A 661-nucleotide genomic window follows, 5' to 3' on the forward strand; every position below is an offset into this window, starting at 1 on the left:
TGTATATGGAGTGAGGTGTGGATCTTGCTTGAGTCTTCTGCAGATATTTTTCCAATTTTGCCAGCACCGTTTGTTAAAAAGGCTGTCGTTTCCCCACTTAACTGATTTCATCTCCTTGTAAAAAATCAGTTGACCATATGTAGATGGGCAGATTTCCGGGTTCTCAATTCTATTCCATTGATCTATGTGCCTGTCATTGTACCAGTACCATGCAGTTTTTGTTACTACCCCTGCGTAGTACATTTTGAGGTCAGGGAGTGCTATACTTCCCACTTTATTTTTGTTTCTCAGAAGTGTTTTTCTTATTTGGGGTCCTGTGCCTCTCCAAATAAATTGACAATTTCCCTTTCAATCTCCTTGAGAAAGGAATCTGCTATCTGTATTGAGATTGTATTGAGCATGTAGATTGCTTTTAGTAGGACTATCATTTTCACAATATTGTGTTTTCCAATCCATGAACAGGGCACATTTTCCCATATGTTTAGGTTTTTTATTGTGTCTTGCAGAAATGTTCTGTAGTTTACTTTGCATAGATAGGTCTTCTGTATTTCTAGTTAGGTTCACTCACAAATATCTCAATTTGTGGTTGGCTATTCCAGAAAAATGTCTATCTGTGTTTCATTGATTATGCAAAGGCATTTGACTGCGTGGATCATAACAA

This window comes from Elephantulus edwardii, unplaced genomic scaffold (assembly GCF_000299155.1).
Source record: "Elephantulus edwardii isolate Elephantulus edwardi_28Jun2011 unplaced genomic scaffold, EleEdw1.0 scaffold00292, whole genome shotgun sequence".
In the NCBI taxonomy this organism is placed as follows: domain Eukaryota; kingdom Metazoa; phylum Chordata; class Mammalia; order Macroscelidea; family Macroscelididae; genus Elephantulus; species Elephantulus edwardii.